The sequence below is a fragment of the Arachis ipaensis genome, chromosome B8 (genome assembly GCF_059453495.1).
Source record: "Arachis ipaensis isolate K30076 ecotype BB chromosome B8, ASM5945349v1, whole genome shotgun sequence".
Lineage (NCBI taxonomy): Eukaryota > Viridiplantae > Streptophyta > Magnoliopsida > Fabales > Fabaceae > Arachis > Arachis ipaensis.
In genome coordinates, this window is record NC_142443.1 from 51,953,756 (window position 1) to 51,976,532 (window position 22,777).

The following is a 22,777-nucleotide window of genomic DNA, read 5'->3' on the forward strand; positions in this document are numbered from 1 at the left end:
ATCAAATTTTTGGCGCCGTTGCCGGGGAGTGGTTGCAACATATGCCTTGATATTGGTTATGTGAATATGTGAATATTGTAGATATTTTAATTGCTTTCAATACTTAGCTATAGTTAAGATTTCTTTTGTATCTGTGCTATGACTCTCAAGTTTGATAACTCGGTCTCAACCGAATTCTAGTTTAGCCAATTTTGATCCCGAGATTGAAAGAACTTTGTTACATACTCGGCAAGTTAGACGGCGGTTGGACTATATGGCTAGTACTTCGGCCTCTCTTGAGGAACATACCGAATCACTAGGTGGTACCGAGAGTGACTTGGAGTTTGCTACTTCCTATTCTTTTGTTGGCACTAATAATACGTCTTTACATCCTACAGGTGAGCCACACATGGCGGAGCCATGACGGATCACTTTGCATGAGCAAGGAGCTCCGGATATCATACTTCAACCGTTGCAAGCATGGTATCCTAACCTTGATCGAAACTTTGAATTGAAGGGTAACTTGATACATCTACTTCCTAAATATCATGGGCTGCCGGGCCAATACCCCATCCGACATCTAAAAGATTTTCAATTTGCTTGTTCTACGGCTCGAAGGCATGGAACCGATGAGGTGGCTATCATGGTTTTTGCCTTCCCTTTCTCTCTTGAAGAGCAAGCAAAGACATGGTTTTATTCGCTACCGGATGAGATTGCTACTAATTGGGATTTCTTGAGAAGGGAGTTTCTAGATAAATTCTTCCCACCGGAGAAGACCAACTACATCCGGAAAAAGATTTCGGGCATAATGCAAAGAGACCAAGAGAGTTTGTATGAGTATTGGTCTCGGTTCAAAAGGCTATTAGAATCTTGTCCGCATCATGGAATAAACACTCACTTGCTCATTAGCTACTTCACCGGAGGTCTTTGCGTGGAAGATAGAAGATTGCTTACCGCTTCTAGCAGTGGTTTCCTTTCGAAAAACAAGACAGAGGGAGAAGCTTGGAATTTGATAAAGGATGTTGCCGAGGCTACACAACACACAAGGGTGAGAAGTAATCCTCTCAAGGGTGTGGTAGAACCATCTCTTTTCGAATCAAGTCTAACCAAAGCACTTGGGGATATGACTACCATCCTTACCCAAATACAAAATGATCAAAAGGAATACTACTCCATCCAAGCCATCCAAGTCCCACCTCCGGTTGCTCAACTTGAAGGCCCTCCTAGGATTTATGGTTTGTGCTCTAGCACCACACATTACACTGATCAATGCCATCAAATTCAAGAGGAACATGCTCTTGTAGTAACCAATGTGAATTACAACAACCGTCCACCTTACCCTTCTCAAGGCCAAAACAATTACCATCAAGGTGGTAATCAACATCAAGGGTGGAGGGATATTGCACAAGGAAGCAATCAAAACCAAAGATGGAACAACTCTTCTTCTCACCACAACAGCAACCAATCTTCATCCTAATACCACCATAACAACACCAACTACCAAGCCAACCAAGGCCACTCTAACCAAAACCAAAACAACTACATCAAGTACCAAGCACCACACCATAGACAACAAAACCAAAACTAAACTCTTCCATCTTCCACCAATCAAGTTGATGAGCTTAGAGCCGTCATGGAGAAGCGAGATGAGAGCAACAAGGCTCAATTCGATACCTTGGGCGCTCAATTGGCTAACCTCACCAACATGCTCTCAAAGATGACCATACCCAACCAAACACCAACTCCCAACAACAACACCAACCAACCCTCAAGTTCTTCCAACCTTCCATCCCAACCCCAACCAAACCCAAGGGGCGGTCTCAATGCCATCACTCTACGGTCAGGAACTACATTAGAGGAGATACCTCCAAGAGTCATGGGAGACATTCATGAGGAAGAGATGGTTGTTGAAGCTACACATGAAGAGGAGGTGGTAGACAAAAGGCATGAGGAAGAAGGAGTAAACCTCAAGGAACCCAAGAGGAAAGCTATAGTGGACGAGTCCATTCCTATTCCATTCCCTTCCATGGTGAAGAAGGTGAAGAAAACACCAGAATTTGATTTGAACATGCTTCAAGTGTTCAAGAAGGTTGAGGTAACCATACCCCTTCTTGATGCTATCCAACAAATTCCGAAGTATGCAAAATTTTTGAAAGACTTGTGTACACACAAAGATAGGATAAGAGAATTGGAGACATTATCCTTGGGTAGTTCAATTTCTCCCTTGATGGAACCTATTCCAAAGAAATGTGGTGACCCTGGACCTTGCTTAGTGTCTTGTTGTATTGGTGGACGCACTTTTCATGATTGTATATGTGACTTGGGAGCTTGTGTAAGCATCATGCCACTTTCTATCTATGTGCGGTTGAATTTAGCTCCAGTAAAGAAGTCGGCGGCGAGGTTTGCCTTAGCCGATAAAAGTGTGATCACAGTGATGGGAATAGCGGAAGATGTACGGTTGACTTTTACATCCTTGAAATGCCCCCAACAGAAAATAGAAGCTCATCCTCCGTTCTACTTGGTAGACCCTTCCTCAAGACCTCTAAATTCAAGTTAGATGCCTTCACCGGCACATATTCCTTTGAGGTTGGAGACAAGACTATCAAGTTCAATTTAGAGGAAGCCATGAAGCATCCTCCTGAAGAACATTCCGTGCTCTGATGTGATGTAATTGATGAAGTGGTAGTGGAAGTGCAAGAAGAAGACCACAACAATTTGTGCTACCCTATTGTTGGGGAGACGGATGTCCAAGAGGATAAACATGAGAAAGTTGTCAAGAATGAACTCCATGAGCTTGATGAAAAGGAACCCCAGCTTGAGGCAAAAAGTGAACTGAAGCCCCTTCCATCTCATTTGAAGTATGCTTTCTTAGAGGACAACCAAGGGTTTCCGGTAATTATTGCTAGTGAGCTTTCAAGTGAAGAAGAAGAAAGACTCCTAGATATTCTGAGAAAGTACAAGAAAGCAATAGGATAGAGCCTAGCGGATATTGTGGGAATTGACCCCCGCAAGTGCATGCATAGGATATATCTCCAAGATGGAGCTAGGCCGGTTAGGCAACCGCAAAAGAGGCTCAACCCGACCATCCTTGATGTAGTGAAGAAAGAGGTCACCAGATTACTGGATGCGGGTATCATATACCCAATAGCCGATAGTGAGTGGGTGAGCCGGGTTCAAGTTATCCCCAAAAAGTCGGGCATCACAACGGTCAAGAAGGACGATGGTGAAATGGTCACTAAAAGAGTACAAAATGCATGGCGAGTATGTATTGATTACAGAAGATTGAACGCCGCTACACGGAAGGACCATTATCCCTTACCCTTCATCGATCAGATGCTAGACCTCTTGGCAGGTAAATCTCACTACTGCTTTCTTGATGGATTTACTGGCTACTTCCAGATACATATTGCTCCTGAAGATCAGGAGAAGACCACGTTTACTTGTCCGTTTGGCACCTTTGCCTATAAAAGGATGCCATTTGGACTATGTAACGTACCCGCTACTTTTCAGTGGTGCATGACGGGTGTCTTCTCCGATCTAATGGAGACTTGTCTGGAAGTCTTTATGGATGACTTCAGCGTTTATGGTACTTCATTTGATTGTTGTCTGGAGAGCTTGGCCAAGGTCTTAGCTAGATGCGTTGACACTAACCTTGTCTTAAATTTTGAAAAATGTCACTTCATGATACGACAAGGCATAGTGTTAGGGCATGTAGTATCTCATGAAGACATTTCTGTAGACCCGGCCAAGGTCGATGTTATCACCACTTTACCTCACCCCTCATCTGTGAGGGAGGTCCACTCGTTTTTGGGACATGCAGGATTCTATAGGCGCTTTATCAAGGATTTCAGCAAGATTGCTTTGCCATTGTCGCGCCTACTCCAAAAAGATGTGGATTTTGAGTTTGATAGTGAATGCGTGAAAGCTTTTGAAGAACTAAGGAGAGTTCTTACCACGGCACCAATTGTGTGAGGTCCCAACTGGACGTTGCCATTTGAGATAATGTGCGATGCGTCAAACCATATTGTAGGTGCCGCACTTGCACATCGTGATGGTAAACTCCCTTATGTCATTGCTTACTCTTCTAAGACACTAGATGCAGCACAATCCAACTATACCACTACTGAAAAAGAGCTCTTGGCTATTGTTCATGCTTTAGATAAATTCAGATCTTATTTGCTAGGGTCAAAGATAGTGGTATACACGGATTATGCAGCTTTAAGGTACTTATTGACAAAGAATGAATCAAAGCCTAGACTCATACGTTTGACCTTGCTTTTACAAGAGTTCGACATTGAGATTAGGGACCAGAGTGGATCTCAAAACCTGGTTGCAGATCATTTAAGCCGCATTGAGAATTTAAAATTTGATCCATTTCTAATTAATGACTCATTCCCATTGGATAGTTTGCATGCTGTGTCGGATAGCTTTCCTTGGTTTGCCCCAACGGCGAACTACTTGGTTGCGAAAATCTTCCATTCCAACTTTTTGAAAAACCAAAGAGATGAGTTGAGGAGTGATTCCAAATACTATATTTGGGATGACCCTCACTTGTGGAAGAGAGTCGTGGACCAAGTAATTCGATGATGTATCCCGGAATCTGAAACCCAACCAATTCTTGAAGCTTGTCATTCGTCCGAATGTGGTGGCCACTTTGGCCCATAAAGGACCGCTAAAAAAGTGTTGGATTGTGGATTCTGGTGGCCAACCTTATTCAAGGATGCTAACCGGTTATGTGTGTCTTACCATCAGTGTCAGAGGTCGGGAAACACATCCCAAAGGGATGAAATGCCTCAGCAACCTATGTTGTTCTATGAGATATTTGATGTATGGGGCATTGACTTTATGGGACCATTTCCCAAATCTAGTGGGTATCTGTATATTCTCTTAGCGGTTGACTACGTGTCAAAGTTGGTAGAGGCCATACCTACCCACCTTGACGACGCCAATGCCGTTGTTTCTTTTATTAGGAATCATATTATGTGCCGTTATGGGTCGCCACGAGCAATCGTGAGCGACCAAGGATTCCACTTTTGTAACAAGAAGGTGGAAGAATTGCTCAAGCGCTATGGAGTGTCACATAAGGTTTCTACTGCTTATCATCCGCAAACAAATGGACAAGCGGAAGTGTCCAACTGGGAAATTAAGAGGATTTTGGAGAAAGTGGTTAATCCACAAAGAAAGGATTGGAGCCTTCGGTTAGAAGATGCACTATGGGCGTATAGAACGGCCTACAAGACTCCGATAGGGATGAGTCCCTTCCGGATCGTCTATGGTAAGGCATGCCATCTTCCGGTGGAGATTGAGTATCGAGCCTATTGGGCGGTGAAGCAGTGCAACATGGATTTAGCCAAGGCAGGTGAAGCTAGGAAGCTACAACTAGAGGAGCTTGAGTGGTTGAGGAATGAGTCATATGAGAATGTCCGGATCTATAAAGAGAAGACTAAATCATTTCATGATCATCACATCCGGAAGAAGGACTTTCAAGAAGGTGATGAAGTCCTCCACTACAACTCAAGGCTTCGATTTATGCCTGGCAAGCTTCGCTCTAGATGGGAAGGACCTTTTGATGACAAGTCATCATATGCTAGCTTTGCAAGTATTTTTCACTTGTTTCATTAGGTTTTATGCTCTTTCTTGAGTTACAAGTAAGCCATTTGGGTAGAAATTCATGTGTACTTGGATTCAATCAACCATGAGTAAATTGATGCATTTTCATGAGATTTTGTGCTATAATTGCTTATATGTCAAGGATGAGAAGAAGTCTCATGATTTTAACATAGCTTTGATGCATTTGTTGATTGATGATAGGTGACCAAAAGGCTTGGAGGAAGGTTGAAGAAAGAGGATGGCAACAATAGAAATGAAGGCAGCAAAACCACCCTGGGAAGAGCTCACGTTTGCCTCAAACTTGAGGTCAAATGTTGGCTCAAAAATATGCCCAGGAGATGCCAACGTTTGCATCAACGTTTGCCTCAAACTTGAGGTCAAACGTTGGCTTAAGAAGAACCCTAGAGAAGCCAAAGTTTGTGCCAACGTTTGCGTCAAACGTTGGTTCAAAAACAAGCCCTGGAGAAGCCAACGTTTACGCCAACGTTTGCCTCAAACTTGAGGTCAAACGTTGGCACAATTACACACCCAGGAGGACTAACGTTTGTGCCAATGTTTGCCTTAAACTTGAGGTCAAACGTTGGCTGCAAAATAGCCTTGGAGGGAGCATGTTTGAGCTCACGTTTGACCTCAAACGTGAACTCAAACGTGAGTGACAGAAAGAGCACTGTTCTGCATAATGCTAACACTCCAACGTTTGAGTCAACGTTTGCCTCAAACGTTGACTCAAACTTGAATGCTCCAAAGTCTAATTTGCAAACGGATTTCTTCTCAAGTCCAAGAGCAATCAACTGAGGCTATCTTCAATCTAATTCCATCAAGGCCAAGGCCCAAACTCAAGGCTTAATGATCAATAGAAGGAAGTGTATAAATAGAAGTTAGTTTGATTTAGAAAGGACCGGAACTTTTAATTTGAACGTTTCACCTCTTTTAGAAATTTTCATTCTATAACTTTGATTTTGGATCTTAGAGAATTGGCAGGAGAATTGAGTTCTCTTCCCCTTTGGGTTTTCTGTTTTCTTTTCTGCAAAGCTTTATTTGAGTCTTGGGTGTTGAGAATTGAGGAAATTCTGTCTCAATCTCACCTTGAAATCTCTTTGTTTCTTTCACTGCACCATTGGAGAAATTGAGATTTGAATTTATTTCTTCTACTGTTTGATTTTAAATTCACTTGCAATTGATTTCTGAATTGGATCACGGAAGGCAGTGAGATCTAGATTTAGTTTTCTAGTCTCTTGACCCCTGAGATCTGGAATTTCCTTTCCGTTCATCTGCTGAAGCTTCTTCAAGCCAAATTAATTTTCTGTTTGAGATTTACTTCAGTTTAATTCATTCTTTTATTCTTCGGTCCATTGCAATTTACTCTTCTTCGTTTAATTTCTGCAATCCCAATTCCCAATCCCTTTTATAATTCAAGTAATTTACATTTCTTGCACCTTAAGCTTCAGTAATTTATATTTCTTGCAATCTAAGTTTCTGGAATTTATATTACTTGCACTTTAAGATTCAGCTTCTTTACTTTCTTTGCCCTTTAATTTAGAGTCAATTGCCCCTCTCCCTTTATAATTCATGCAATTTAGCTTCTGTCAATTATAAATCACTCAAATCAACTATTGTTCGCTTGACTAAATCAACCACTAAACTAAAATTACTCAATCCTTCAATCCCTGTGGGATCGACCTCACTCACGTGAGTTATTATTACTTGATGCGACCCGGTACACTTGCCGGTGAGTTTTGTGTTGGATCGTTTTCCACACATCACTTTTCAAGGTGAAGGAGATAAAGCCATATGGAGTGGTGGAGTTGTTTGATCCCAAGAGTAAAGCAACTTTCAAAGTGAATGGACATAGAGTGAAGAAGTATCATGGTTACAAGCCCCAAAAGAGCTAGAGGTGTACCTATTGGAGGATGCACCAAGGAGAGAAGAAGCTTAAGAAAAGGACCGTCCAACTTAAGGACGTTAAAGAAAAGTGCTAGGTAGGAGGCACCTGATGAGCGGATAATTTATACGCTTTTTGGCATTGTTTTTAAGTAGTTTTTAGTATGATTTAGTTAGTTTTTACTATATTTTTATTAGTTTTTATTCAAAATTCACATTTCTGGACTTTACTATGAGTTTGTCTGTTTTTCTATGATTTCAGGTTTTTTCTGGCTGAAATTGAGGGACCTGAGAAAAATCTGATTCAGAGGCTGAAAAAGGACTGCAGATACTCTTAGATTCTGACCTCCCTACACTCGAAATGGATTTTCTGGAGCTACAGAAACTCAAATAGCGCACTCTCAATGACGTAAACTGGCATTCAACGCCAGTTCCAAGTTACATTCTGGCGTTAAACGCCAGAAACAGGTTACAAGTTGGAGTTAAACGCCCAGAACAGGCTACAACCTGGCGCTTAACTCTAGAAACAGCCTAGGCACATGTAAAGCTCAAGTCTCAGCCCCAGCACACACCAAGTGGGCCCCGGAAGTGGATTTCTGCACTATCTATCGTAGTTTACTCATTTTCTGTAAACCTAGGTTACTAGTTTAGTGTTTAAACAAGTTTTAGAGATTTATTTTGTATCTCATGACATTTTACACATTTCATATTGTATTTCTGATGGCATGAGTCTCTAAACCCCATGGTTAGGGGTGAGGAGCTCTGCTGTGTTTCGATGAATTAATGCAATTACTACTATTTTTCATTCAATCACGCTTGTTTCTATTCTAAGATATCCACTCGCACTTCACCCTGATGAATGTGATGATCCGTGACACTCATCATCATTCTCACCTATGAACGTGTGCCTGACAACCACCTCCGTTCTATCTGCACTAGCTTGAGTGTGTATCTCTTAGCCTTCTGGTTCATGATCAGAGTCTTCGTGGTATAGGCTAGAATTATTGGCGGCCATTCCTGAGATCCAGAAAGTCTAAACCTTGTCTGTGGTATTCCGAGTAGGATCTGGGAAGGGATGACTGTGACGTGCTTCAAACTCGCGAGTGTTGGGCGTAGTGACAGACGCAAAAGAATCAATGGATTCTGTTCCAACATGAGTGAGAACCGACAGATGATTAGCCGTGCGGTGATAGCACATTTAGACCATTTTCACTGAGAGGATGGATGGTAGCCATTGACAACGGTGATCCACCAACATATAGCTTGCCATGGAAGGAGACCTGCGTGCGTGAAGAGGAAGACAGTAGGAAAGCAGAGATTCAGAAGACAGAGCATCTCCAAAACCTCAATCTGTTCTCCATTACTGCATAACAAGTATTATTTAATTTATGCTATTTACTCTTCATAAACCCAATCATTTTTATTACTAATTTCCTGACTAAGAATTACAAAATAACCATAGCTTGCTTCAAGCCAACAATCTCCGTGGAATCGACCCTTACTCACGTAAGGCATTACTTGGACGACCCAGTGAATTTGCTGGTTAGTGGTACGAGTTGTGAAAAGTGTGATTTACAATTCGTGCACCAAGTTTTTGGCGCCGTTGCCGGGGATTGTTCGAGTTTGAACAACTGACGGTTCATCTTGTTGCTTAGATTAGGAAAATTTTGTCTTTTGGATCAGAGTCTTTTATTTTCGTTTCAAAAATTTTCCAAAAATTTATTATTTTTCTTTATTAATCTTTAGAGTTTTTCTGTTTGAATTTAGTTTCATATTTTAAGTTTGGTGTCAATTGAATGTTTTTATTTTCCTTTAAATTTTTGAATTTGTGTTCATTGTTCTTGCTATTTTTCTTGTTTGATCTTTAGTTTTTCCTGTCCTGTGTCTTTTCTTGTTTTTCTTGTGCGTTTTCAAATTATCAGTTTTCAAAAATTTTTAAACATTAAATACTTTTTTTAAAAAAAAAACATGTTAAATTTATAGCTCAGTTGGCTAGAGCGTTGTGCTTATGTTCTTGGTAATTGAGTATCTTCCTTTTAAAACATTTTCAAAAATAATTTTTCTTTGATTAAATCTTGTGCCAAACTTTTACGTTTGGTGTTCTCTTGGTATCTTTTTTTAATTTTCAAAAATTTATTTTTAGTTTTCCTAAAATTTTTAATTTGGTGTTCTTTTTATGTTCTTGAGTCTTTGAAATTTATTCTTGTTGTTCTTGTGAGTCTTCAAGGTGTTCTTGAGTCTTCTTTGTATTTTGATCTTAAAATTTTTAAGTTTGGTGTTCCTTGGTGTTTTTCCTCCAAAATTTTCGAAAAACAAGGAGCATTAGATCTAAAAATTTTAAGCCTTGTGTCTTTTGTGTGTTTTTCTCTTTCTTCATTAAATTCAAAAATATCTTTTCTCTTTATTTCAATTAATTTTCGAAATTTCCCTTTAAAAATTCAGATTTTTATTTAAAAAAAAAACTTTCTATTTTATCTTATCTTAGTTTTAAAAATTCAAAATTCAAATCTTTTTTGAAAATCATATTCAAAAATTTTCAAATCTTTTCAATTAATTAGTCAATTCAACATTCAAATTTATTTTTATTTTCTTTTTCTTTTAATCTTCGAAATCTATATTTTATCTTCTAATTATTTTACTTTATTTTATTTTATTTTTTCGGTTATTTTTAATTAAATAAAACAAAAATAAAAAATATTTTACTTGCAATTCACATCATTTTCCTTTCTCCGTCATGGATCTAAGTGGAAATGAACATTCCAGAAGGACTCTGGGGTCATATGCTAACCCCATTACTGCTGCATATGGGAGTAGTATCTGTATACCTCCCATCAAAGCAGACAGTTTTGAGCTAAATCCTCAGCTCATTGTCATGGTGCAGCAAAACTGCCAGTATTCCGGTCTTCCATAGGAAGAACCTACTGAGTTTTTGGCACAATTCTTGCAAATTGCTGATACAGTATGTGACAAGGAAGTAGATCAGGATGTATACAGGCTGTTACTGTTTCTGTTTGCTGTAAAGGATCAAGCTAAAAGGTGGTTAAATAACCAACCCACAGCAAGCATAAGAACATGGAAACAGTTATCAGACAAATTCCTGAATCAATATTTCCCTCCAAGAAGGATGACACAGCTAAGGCTGGACATCCAAGGATTTAAACAAGAGGATGATGAATCCCTTTACAATGCCTGGGAGAGGTACAGAAGGATGCTAAGGAAATTCCCCTCTGAAATGTTTTCAGAGTGGGTGTAATTAGACATCTTCTACTATGGGCTTACAGAAAGAGCTCAGATATCTCTAGACCACTCAGCTGGCGAATCTATACACATGAGAAAAACTATTGAAGAGGCTCAAGAGCTTATTGATATAGTTGCTAGAAATAAGCATCTGTACATAAGTAGTGGGTCCTCCATAAAAGAAGAAGCCAAAGCAGTATCTACTGAACTTGGTCCTTCAGAACAAGTTGCTGAACTCAATCAACAATTGTGTTTTCTAACAAAACAGCTAGCAGAATTCAAGGAGATGCTACAAGACACTAAAAATGCTAATAAAAATATAGAAGCACAGTTGAATAAGATAAAACAGCAGTTATCAAAGCAGATAATAGAAGAGTGCCAGGCAGTTCAATTAAAAAGTGGGAAAATATTAAATACCTCACTTCAGAGTAGCAGAAAGCTAAGAGAAGAACAACTGACAGAGGATGAGCAAAACACTATCCAAAATCCCTCTGAGGATAGTAAGAGCCCAGAGAGGAATAACTCTGGCGTTCAAACGCCAGAAAAGGATGCAAAGTTGGCGTTAAACGCCCAACCCACGCACAGTTCTGGCGTTCAAACGCCAGAAACAGGCAAGGAGCTGGCGTTGAACGCCCAATGGAAGCTCAGTTCTGGCGTTCAAACACCAGAAACAGGTAAGAAGTTAGCGTCCAACGCCAATCAAGCTTCCAACCCTGGCATTCAAACGCCAGTGAGGGATCAGACACACACAAGTACTGATAACAACCCCTCTAAAAAGGCTTCTCCAACCACCTCTGTAGGACATAAACCTGCAGCAACCAAGGTTGAGGAATACAAAGCCAAGATGCCTTATCCTCAAAAACTCTGCCAAGAAGAGCAGGATAAGTAATTTGCCCGCTTTGCAGACTATCTCAGGACTCTTGAAATAAAGATTCCGTTTGCAGAGGCACTTGAGCAAATATCCTCTTATGCCAAGTTCATGAAAGAGATCTTGAGTCATAAGATGGATTGGAGAGAAACTGAAAGAGTTCTCCTCACTGAAGAATGCAGTGCAGTCATTCTGAAAAGCTTCCCAGAAAAGCTTAAAGATCCTGGGAGCTTTACGATACCATGCATATTAGAGGGTAATTGCACCAAGACAGCTTTATGTGATCTTGGGGCAAGCATCAACCTAATACCTGCATCCACTATCAGAAAGCTTGGTTTACTTGAAGAAGTCAAACCAACCCGGATATGTCTCCAACTTGCTGATGGCTCTATTAAATACCTATCAGGCATGATTGAAGACATGATTGTCAGAGTTGGGCCATTCGCCTTTCCCACTGATTTGTAGTGCTGGAAATGGAGGAGCACAAGAGTGCTACTCTCATTCTAGGAAGACCTTTCCTAGCAACTGAACGAACTCTCATTGATTTCCAAAAGGGAGAAGTAACCTTGAGAGTCAATGAGGATGAGTTCAAGTTAAATGCTGTCAAAGCCATGCAGCATCCAGACACACCAAAAGACTGCATGAAAGTTGATCTTATTGACTCTTTGGTAGAGGAGATCAACATGGCTGAGAGTCTCGAATCAGAGCTAGAAGACATCTTTAAAGATGCTCAGCCTGATCTGGAGGATTCAGAGGAAATAAAAGAGCCTCTGGAAATTCCTCAGGGAGAGGAAAAACCTCCTAAACCCAAGCTCAAACCACTACCACCATCCCTGAAATATGCATTTCTGGGAGAAGGTGACACTTTTCCGGTGATCATAAGCTCTGCTTTAAATCCACAGGAAGAGGAAGCACTACTTCAAGTGCTAAGGACACACAAGACAGCTCTTGAGTGGTCCATAAGTGATCTTAAGGGCATCAGCCCCACAAGATGCATGCACAAAATCCTATTGAAGGACAATGCTAAGCCAGTCGTTCAACCACAGAGGCGGCTAAATCCAGCCATGAAGGAGGTGGTGCAGAAAAAGGTCACCAAGTTACTAGAGGCTGGGATTATTTATCCCATTTCTGATAGTCCCTGGGTGAGCCCTGTCCAAGTTGTCCCCAAAAAGGGAGGCATGACAGTGGTTCATAATGAAAAAAATGAACTGGTTCTTACAAGAACAGTTACAGGGTAGCGCATGTGTATTGACTACAGAAGGCTCAATACAGCCACCAGAAAGGATCATTTTCCTTTACCATTCATAGACCAGATGCTAGAAAGACTAGTAGGTCATGATTATTACTACTTTTTGGATGGTTATTCAGGCTACAACCAAATTGCAGTAGATCCCCAGGATCAAGAGAAAACAGCATTCACATGTCCATCTGGAGTATTTGCTTACAGAAGGATAACATTTGGGCTGTGTAATACACCTGCAGCCTTTCAGAGATGCATGATCTATATTTTCTCTGATATGGTGGAAAAATTTCTGGAAGTCTTCATGGATGACTTCTCAGTATATGGAGACTCATTCAGCTCCTGTCTTGATCACCTGACACTGGTTCTGAAAAGATGCCAAGAGACTAACCTAGTTTTAAACTGGGAAAAATGTCACTTTATGGTGACTGAAGGGATTGTCCTTGGGCACAAGATTTCGAACAAGGGAATAGAGGTGGATCAAGCTAAGGTAGAGGTAATTGAAAGATTACCCCCACCTGCCAATGTTAAGGCAATTAGAAGCTTTCTGGGGCATGCAGGATTCTATAGGAGGTTTATAAAGGATTTTTCAAAAATTGCAAAACCTCTAAGCAACCTGCTAGCTGCTGACATGCCATTTGTGTTTGACACAGAGTGTCTGCAGACGTTTGAAACTCTGAAAGCTAAGCTGGTCACAGCACCAGTTATTTCTGCACCAGACTGGACATTACCATTCGAACTAATGTGTGATGCCAGTGACCATGCCATTAGTGCAGTATTGGGGCAGAGGCATGACAAGCTTCTGCATGTCATTTATTATGCTAGCCATGTTTTAAATGATGCCCAGAAAAATTACACAACCACAGAAAAAGAATTACTTGCAGTGGTTTATGCCATTGACAAGTTTAGATCATACTTAGTAGGATCAAAAGTGATTGTGTACACTGACCATGCTGCTCTTAAATATCTACTTACAAAGCTGATTCAAAACCCAGGTTCATAAGATGGGTGTTGCTTCTGCAAGAGTTTGATAAAAAAATAAGAGACAGAAAAGGGACAGAAAATCAAGTGGCTGATCATCTGTCCCGGATAGAACCAGTAAAAGGCGCGTCCTTTCCCTCTATTGAGATCTCTGAAACCTTTCCAAATGAGCATTTGTTCGCCATTCAAGAAACACCATGTTTTGCAGACATTGCAAACTATAAAGTTGCAAGGTTCATACCCAAGGAGTACAGCAGGCAACAAAAGAAAAAATTAATTACTGATGCAAAGTACTACTTGTGGGATGAACCCTATCTCTTTAAGAGATGAGCAGACGGAATAATCCGTAGGTGTGTGCCTAGAGAAGAAGCACAGAAGATCTTATGGCATTGCCATGGGTCACAATATGGAGGCCACTTCGGAGGTGAGCGAACAGCCACCAAGGTCCTCCAATGTGGCTTCTACTGGCCTACCTTCTATAGAGATTTTCGAGAGTTTGTACGTAACTGTGACAGTTGCCAGAGAGCTGGTAATCTTCCTCATGGTTACGCCATGCCTCAACAAAGAATCTTGGAGATTGAGTTGTTTGATGTATGGGGTATTGACTTCATGGGGCCTTTCCCACCATCATACTCAAACACTTATATTCTGGTGGTAGTCGACTATGTATCCAAATGGGTAGAGGCCATTGCCACACCCACTAATGATACTAAGACAGTGCTGAAGTTTCTTGAGAAACATATCTTCAGCAGGTTTGGTGTCCCTAGAGCACTAATTAGTGATGGGGCACTCACTTCTGCAACAAACAACTTTACTCTGCTATGGTCCGGTATGGAATTAGCCACAAGGTGGCAAATCCATATCATCCACAGATAAATGGGCAAGCTGAAGTCTCTAATAGAGAACTAAAAATAATCCTGAAATGGACTGTAAGTACCCGTAGACAGGACTGGGCGAGAAGCTTGGATGATGCTCTGTGGGCTTACAGAATAGTATTCAAGACTTCTATAGGGACCTCTCCATACCAGCTTGTGTATGGTAAGGCCTGTCATCTGCCCGTGGAACTAAAGCATAAGGCCTACTGGGAACCAGATTCCTAAACTTTGATGCCAGATTAGCTGGAGAAAAAAGATTGCTCCAACTAAATGAGCTAGAGGAATTCAGACTCACTGCTTTCGAAAATGCCAAGCTTTACAAAGAGAAAGCAAAAAGGTGGCATGATAGAAAGCTATCATCTAGAGTCTTTGAACCAGGACAGAAGGTTCTGCTGTTTAACTCTAGGCTCAGACTATTCCCTGGGAAACTGAAATCCCGGTGGAGGGGACCATATATGATTACAAGTGTGTCACCATATGGCTATGTGGAGCTTCAAGACATTGATTTTAATAAGAAGTTCCTTGTTAATGGACAGAGAATCAAGCATTATCTTGAAGGCAATATTGAGCAAGAGTGCTCAAGGCTGAGGCTAGATTAAAAGCTCAGCAAGGTCCAGCTAAAGACAATAAAGAAGCGCTTGCTGGGAGGCAATACAGCCATTAGCAAAACCTATTTTTATTTAAATAATAATTATACGAGTTTAATATAAATAATCTTCAAGGTAAAGTATCAATTGCATAAGTTCACAGGGTTACAGAAGGATTCAGAGTACAAAACAGGGAAAAGAAGCTCACTGGCAAGAAAATGCCAGTAAGAGGTACAATTGGGCGTTAAACGCCCAAAAGAAGCATCTACTGGGAGTTTAACGCTAGTAATGATACCTTTTTGGGCGTTAAACGCCAGAATGGGTACTATTCTAGGCGTTTAATGCCATACTTGCAGCATCCTGGGCGTTCAGAAAAATGCCCATTGATGAAAGATTTTTGGCGTTTAACGCCAGCCAGAAGCAACAGCTGGGCGTTAAACGCCCAAAAGAGGCTACAGATGGGCGTTAAACATCCAAAACAAGCAGCAGTTGGGCGTTTAACGCCAGGATTGTGGAGGGGAGGAAGTTTTTGTTCCCAACTTAATTTTTTTTCAAAATTTCATATTTCCATCCATTTTTCTTGCATAAACAAGTTCCAAGACTTCCATTTTTCAAACTTTTTTTTCCAAATTTTTTTTTAAATATCTTAATCTTAAAATTAAATCTTTCTCAATTCTTCTTCAACCTCTTCTCAAATCTTTTTCAAAACAAATCTATCTTTTTCAAAATTTTTTTTTTCAAACTCATCAATATCTTTTTCAAATCTTCACAATTTTTTTTAGAACAAATCTATCTTTTTCAAATATCTTTCATATCTTTTCAATTTTAAATTACATCTTTTCCTATCTTACTTATCTTTTCCAAATCACATTTTCTATCATATCTTTTTAAAAGGTTTTCGAAAACCCACCCCCCTTTAAATCCTCATTCGGCCTCCCCCTTCTCATCCACAAATTTGAACTTGGCTCTCCCTCTATCCCTCTCCTTTCTTTTCTTTTTCTTGAGGACAAGCAAACCTCTAAGTTTGGTGTGTTTATCCGTGATCACTAAGCCAATACCCACCAAGATCATGGCTCCTAAGGGAAAACAAACCAACTCAAGAGGCAAGAAAGAGAATATTCCAAAACCACTTTGGAATCAAGGGAAGTTCTTAACCAAAGAACATTCAGACCATTACTATAAAATAATGGGTCTAAGGTCAGTGATCCCGAAAGTTAAATTCGATCTGAAAGAAGACGAATATCCAGAGATGCAAGAGCAAATTCGAAACAGGAGCTGGGAAGTCCTAGCTAATCCTGAAACAAAGGTGGGAAGAAACATGGTTCAGGAATTCTACTCTAATCTATGGCAGACAGACAGGCAGAGAATAGCTGGAACCGCATTCTATGACTATCGAACTCTGGTCAGAGGGAAGATTGTTCACACTCACCCTGACAAAATAAGGGAGATCTTCAAGCTGCCTCAACTGCAAGATGACCCAGACTCCTTTAATAGGAGAATGATGAGACCAAATCAGAGCTTGGACAAAATCCTAGAGGACATATGCCTCCCTGGAGCCAAATGGACAACCAACACAAAGGGTGTCCCAAACCAACTCAAAAGAGGAGATCTCAAACCAGTCGCCAGAGGCTGGCTAGACTTCATTGGGCGCTCTATACTGCCCACTAGCAATCGCTCTGAAGTCACCATCAAAAGAGCAGTGATGATTCATTGCATTATGCTGGAAAAAGAAGTGGAAGTTCATCAGCTGATTTCTTGTGAGCTTTACAAAATTGCAAACAAGAACTCCAAAGATGCTAAATTGGCTTATCCAAGCTTGATCTCTCTGTTATGTAAAGATCCTGGGGTAAAAATGGGAGTAGATGAGTATATATCAGTAGAGCAAACAATCACCAAAAAGTCAATGGAAGGACAAGTGCAGGACGACCCCATCAAGAGGAGAGCACATGAGTTCCTCCTTGAAATTCCTCAATTTGAATACTGGGGCGCCTAGAAGCATCTATCACCAAGTTGCAAGAAGCTATGGATCAACTGAAGGAAGAACAGCAAAATCAAACCAGCATGCTCTGCAAACTGCTTATGGAACAAGAAGAGCAAGGGCGTGAACTGAAAGAACTGAAGCACCAGAAGCTATCTCTTGAAGGGCCAAGCACCCCACAGATTAAAGAGGCATCTACCTCCCAAAGTAAAGGTTGTTGAGTCCTAACTCTGTGATAACCTTTTATCTATTTTGAGAGTACATGAGTACTAAAATTAGAAGTCATTAGTCTTTATGTCTTTAGTTTCTTTTCTTTTATTACTAAGTGTCTGCTTTTATGCATAATTTATATTATTTCCATTAAATAATAAATAAAGATTAGAGTCTATGCCTTAAAGTTATGAACATCCTATGAATCCATCACCTTTCTTAAATGAAAAAATGTTTTAATTACAAAAGAACAAGAAGTACATGATTTCAAATTCATCCTTGAAATTAGTTTAATTATTTTGATGTAGTGACAATACTTTTTGTTCTCTGAATAAATGCTTGAATAGTGCATATGTCTTTTGATATTGTTGTTTATGAATGTTAAATATGTTGGCTCTTGAAAGAATGATGAAAAGGAGAAATGTTATTGATAATCTGAAAAATCATAAAATTGATTCTAGAAGCAAGAAAAAGCAGTGAATATAAAACCAAAAGGCAAGGGTAATAAAAAGGATCCAAGGCTTTGAGCATCAGTGGATAGGAGGGCCCAAGGGAATAAAATCCTGGCCTAAGCGGCTAAACCAAGCTGTCCCTAACCATGTGCTTGTGGTGTGAAGGTGTCAAGTGAAAACTTGAGACTGAGCGGTTAAAGTCAAGGTCCAAAGCAAAAATAGAGTGTGCTTAAGAACCATGGACACCTCTAATTGTGGACTTTAGTAAAGCTGAGTCACAATCTGATGCCAGGGCATCTTGGCCAGTTTCACTGACCTTTTCTTTACTGTTTTTAGGTTAGTTTCATGCATTTCTTTAGGAAATAAGCTAGTTTTGGGTAAATATTCACTTATGCCTTGACTCAAGCATACATTGTGCATTTTAGATGATTTGATGAGGATTTTGCATAAGTTTAGTGACAAATATTATGTTGCATTACTCATGACTTGGACTAGAGCTTTGATGCACTTTGTTGCTTGATTTCAGGACCAAAAAGAAGCAAAAAAAGGGGAGGTAACTTGCAAGATTAATGAGAAAAGTGATTGCCAATAACACTCTCAAAAAAGCCATCAATGCCCACGTTAGAGAGTCACGTTAACTAAGTTAACGTGAACTCTAACGTGGAGAAGAGAAGTTGAGCCAACGTTAGTGACACTCAACATTGTCACTAACGTTGGCAATTACTCATAAGTGGCCACGTTAGAAGCCACGTTAACCTAGTTAACGTGACCTCTAACGTTAAAGGGGGGAAGAGAAGCCAACGTTAGTGACACTCAACATTGTCACTAACGTTGGCCTATGGTGCAAAGTACCACGTTAACTCCCACGTTAACTTGGTTAACGTGGGAACTAACGTAGAGGATGAAGAGTTGTCGACAACGTTAGTGACACTCAACATTGTCACTAACATTGAAGCAACCACACAACCCCCAAGAGTCACATTAACTTCCACGTTAACTTAGTTAACGTAGAAGCTAACGATGAGAAATGAAGGATGAGCCAACGTTAGTGACACTCAACATTGTCACTAACGTTGGGATGGCTAAAAGATGGCCACGTTAGAAGCCACGTTAACCTAGTTAACGTGGACTCTAACGTGAGACCTAGGGGCACATTGGAACGTTAGTGACAATGTTGAATGTCACTAACGTTCTCGAAGGATGGCAAAGGCCACGTTAGAAGCCATGTTAACCTAGTTAACGTGAGCTTTAACGTGAAGCAAGAAGGGGCACACTGGAACGTTAGTGACAATGTTGAGTGTCACTAACGTTCTCGAAGGTTGACAAGGCAACGTTAAAAGCCACGTTAACCTAGTTAACGTGGGTTTTAACGTGAGGCAAAAGGGGTGCATTGGAATGTTAGTGACAATGTTAAGTGTCACTAACGTTCCCGAACTTGGACTTTCACTAAATGATTAACACTCCTTACGCCCTGAGCTTAAGTCTCTGCCCACTCCGCACTTTCTCTCTGCAAGTAAAGCCAAGCCCAAATAAAGAAAGGAACTGCTTCAAACTCAAGATCCAAAGGCCCAAGACTTGAAGAGTGAACTAGAAGCTGAGAAGAGTAGTATATATAGGAGTAGCTTTGAATTGTAAAGGAGTTCTGGAGGCTGAAGAACCACTCTCTATATTTTACTTTCTTTGCAATTTCTAGTTTTATGATGTATTCCCATCTTTGTTTTCATCTTCAAGAGCTATGAACAACTAAACCCCTTTCATTGGGTTAGGGAGCTCTGTTGTAATTTGATGGATCAATACTAATTTTCATTATTCTTCTTCTATCTTTCCTCTTGATTTTACTTGAAAGCTTTCGATCTTCATCCAATTGAGTAGTTATCTTGGAAGAGAAGCTATTCAAACTTGGATCTCTTTTGAACCTTGAAAGAGGAATGAAGAGATCAAGCTAGAAATGCTTTCTCATGCTGGACCAAATTGGGTTTGGATGGGTATGTGACTATAACCCTCTCAATACTTGATTTGGGAAATGCATGTGGTATAATCAGTGACCACACTTCATCTCTTCTCATGAGCAATTGACCAAGGAATTGGCTATTGATCAAGATTTGAGAGATTGAATTGCAAGAAATTGTAATTCAATCACTTAAGATTGCCAAGGAGATCAATGAGTGCATTGATTGAGGAAGAGATGAAAATGAACTTGATCCGGAGAATTGCAACATCTCCTAAGCCCAATGAACTCCCCATCTCTAATCTTACCCATTCTCTTTAATTTCTGCGATTTACTTTTATGAGCAAATCCCCCATTCCCATTTACAATTCTGCAATTTATTTTCAATCATTTACTTTCAGTCCTTTAATTCTAGCATTTACTTTTCTGTTATTTACATTTCCGCCATTTTATTTTCTGCAACTCTCAACCCAAATTCTGGACTCGCTCAACTAGAACATTCTTCTAATTAAAGTTGCTTGATCAATCAATCCCTGTGGGATTCGACCTCACTCTATTGTGAGTTTTTACTTGACGACAACTTCGGTACACTTGCCGAAGGAAGATTTGTTGAGAGACAAGTTTTTCCCGCATCAAGTTTATGGCGCCGTTGCCGGGGATTGATTGTGCATCAACAATGATTAGATTGGAAGATCACTAGATTGAGCATTTATTTTGTGAATTTCATTTTTCTGTTTGAGTGATTTACTTTTTGTTTTAGCTAAACTTCTTCCCTTCTCCATCTACTTTTTTGTTTTTCTTTGTTATTTTCAATTCTGTTTGCTAACCCATTAACTGTTTGATATATTGCATCACCCACAACTAACATCAATTCTGATACAAATACTGTCTGCACCTATTTTCTCTGCTTATACTTGTTGGTTGTATGACAGGGAGAAGAAGCGGGGCTTCAACTTCCTTTGATTCTGAACCAGAGAGAACCTTCCTTAGACTAAGGAGGGAGGCAAAAGAAAAACGAGTAGCTGGTGCTGAAGAAGAAGAGGAACAGTTTGAGGAATACTTTGAACCAAACATGGAAGAAAACATGGAAAATCATCATGAAGAAGAGACTCACAAGCATGGCAGAGGAGGTGGAGCAAATCATGCTAGGGAGGATAGAAGAGTTTTGGGCTCTTACATTAATCCAAACCCAGGCAATTGTAGAAGTAGCATCCAAAAGCCAACAATCCATGCCAACAACTTTGAACTTAAACCACAGCTCATCACCCTTGTTCAGAACAACTGTTCGTTTGGAGGAGTTGTTCAAGAAGATCCCAACCAACATTTGACCACCTTCCTGAGAATATGTGACACAGTGAAATCTAATGGTGTTCATCCTGACGCCTATAGATTGCTCTTATTTCCCTTCTCACTCAGAGACAAGGCAGCCAAGTGGCTGGAATCCTTCCCAAGGGAGAGCTTGACAACTTGGGAGGATATGGTGAACAAATTCTTAGCAAGATTCTACCCTCTTCAACGAATCAATATGCTGAGAGCTGAGGTTCAAACCTTCAGGCAACAGGATGGTGAGACTCTGTATGAAGCATGGGAGAGGTTCAAAGACTTAACAAGGAGGTGTCCACCTGACATGTTCAACGAATGGGTCCACCTGCACATTTTCTATGAAGGGCTCTCTTATAAGTCAAAGAAGGCAGTAGACCATTCATCTGGAGGGTCCTTGAACAAGAAGAAGACCATTGAGGAAGGCATAGATGTTATTGAAACAGTAGCAGAAAACGACTACTTCTATGCTTCCGAAAGAGGGAACACAAGAGGAGTGATGGAGCTAAACAATGTAGACGCTCTGTTGGCCCAAAACAAGCTCATTACCCAGCAGCTGGCTGACCTCACCAAGAAGATGGAGATGAACCAAGTAGCAGCAATCTCTACTTCATCAACAACACAAGAAGGAGTAAACCAAGAAGTAGAAGGGAGTCAGGAGCAAGCCAACTACATTGGGAATTCACCAAGGAAAAACTATGATCCATACTCCAAGACTTACAACCCTGGATGGAGAAATCACCCGAACTTTGGGTGGGGAAGTGAGCAAGATCAAAACCAAGACCAGAGACGTTACAACTCCAACAACAATGCAGCTCACCAACAATTCACCCAGAGGACATCTCAACACCCCCACAACAACACTTCTCCACATACTTATCAAAACCAAAACAGCACATTTGCTCCGAACCACTCATCAATTGATGACAGGCTCTCTAAGATTGAAGCCTTACTTGAAGGAATATGCCAAGAGATTCAAGAAAATAAGGTGTTCAAAGAGGAGGTGCGAGCCAATATTAAGAACCAGGGAGAAACCATTAGGAAGCTGGAATTCCAGGTGGGATATTTAGCTGAGAAGATTCCCAAACCTACTGATAGCTTCCCAAGTGACACTGAGAAAAACCCCAAGGGAGAAGCAAAGAAAGTAAGATGGGAAGATTGTAAAATGGTCACTACAAGTGATCAAGAGATTGAAGACAAGCAAGGCAAAATGTGCAAACAACCTGAAGACAACTCAACAAAGAAGGAGGATAGAGATCACAAAGAACCAGAAATCTCACAACAAGAGCTGCTGAAGCTCTATGCACCATTCCCTCAACTGCTCAATGGTGCTGTGGGAAAAAGAATATACTCAAGGTTCCTAGACTTGTTTGCATCTCTGCATGTGAACATACCATTCATCAAGGCAATTCAACAAATGCCTGCATTCATCAAGTATATGAAGGAACTTCTTCCCAGGAAAAGCTCACTCAAGGGAGGGCAGACTATAGTGATGAACAAGGAATGTAGTGCCCTTATTCAACCTGAGTTGCCTACAAAAAGAAGAGACCCAGGAAGTTTTCATATCCCTTGTGCCATAGGTAAAAATATGTTCGACAGAGCACTATGCGA

The 22,777-nt window shown here is 40.4% G+C and overlaps 1 non-coding gene across 1 annotated transcript; it reads right to left on the reverse strand.

Moving 5' to 3' along the window:
• Nucleotides 1–21,371: 21,371 nt before the first annotated feature.
• LOC148548079 (small nucleolar RNA R71) lies at nt 21,372–21,475 on the reverse strand. The gene has a single exon (XR_015898949.1). It is a non-coding gene; the product is annotated as a small nucleolar RNA R71 (small nucleolar RNA).
• Between the last annotated feature and the right edge of the window lie 1,302 nt (nt 21,476–22,777).